This window comes from Mus pahari, chromosome 12, assembly GCF_900095145.1.
Source record: "Mus pahari chromosome 12, PAHARI_EIJ_v1.1, whole genome shotgun sequence".
Classification (NCBI taxonomy): domain Eukaryota; kingdom Metazoa; phylum Chordata; class Mammalia; order Rodentia; family Muridae; genus Mus; species Mus pahari.
In genome coordinates, this window is record NC_034601.1 from 17,799,511 (window position 1) to 17,800,608 (window position 1,098).

Here is a 1,098-nt window from a genome sequence, read left to right on the forward strand (position 1 = left end):
ACACTCCAGAAGAAGGCGTCAGATCTTGTTACAGATGGTTATGAGCCACCATGTGGTTGCTGGGATTTGAACTCCAGACCTTCAGAAGAGCAGTCGGGTGCTCTTACCCACTGAGCCATCTCACCAGCCCTCATTCTTATTTCTTATCTCTTTGAAATAACAGGGACTTCTGATAATATTTTATTATAAAAAAAAATATAGAATGGAAAGAAAAGCCCCCAATGTTACTTCCTTGCCTGTATCCAGTTTTCCATAATCACTCACCACCAACAGTTTACTCTATAGCATCATGGGTATTTTCGTCATGGTTGTACAGACAACCACAGTTAAATTAATTCACTGCAACTATTACAGATCCACATGTTAGACTTTATTGTGCTGTATTCATGTCCTCTGATCTCCCTTTCACACTGAACAGCCACTATAGAGCCCCAGCAGTAAGTAGCCAAGGAGTATCTGGGCCTAGCAGTTGCATGATCCTTCCTCTGTCTGAGGATGCCAGGCTATCACTGTTACAGGCTCTTCCTAAGGAAAGTGTGGTGGTTTGAATATGCTTGGCTCGTGGAAAGTAGCACTATTAGGAGATATGTCCTTGTTGGAGTAGGTGTGGCCTTGTTGGAGGAATTGCATCACTGTGGGGATGGGCTTTGAGATCCTATGCTCAAGCTCCACCCAGCATGGAAGCTTCCTGCCAAAGAGAGTCCCCTTCAGCTTGCTGCCTGTGGATCAAAATACAGAATTCTTGGCTCCTCCAGTGCCATGTCTGCCTGCCTGCTGCCATGCTTCCTGCCATGATGACAATGGACTGGACCTCTGAAGCTGTAAGCCAGTCCCAATTAAATGTTGTCTTTGTAAGAGTTGCCTTGGTTGTGGTGTCTCTTCACTGCAATAGAAACACTAAGATAACAAGGCATGGGCATACATAGAGAAGTGAATTTCACTTTCTCTCACATAAACATTTGTTGAGCTGGCATCTTCAGCCTGGGGTTTGACTAAGAAGAGCTAGCAGTCTGCTGGGGGTGGGAGAAAGGCACAGGAGTGACTGACTAGCTCTTGTACAGTGGCTACAGGCAGTATAAGAGAGGCACAGAGAGCCAG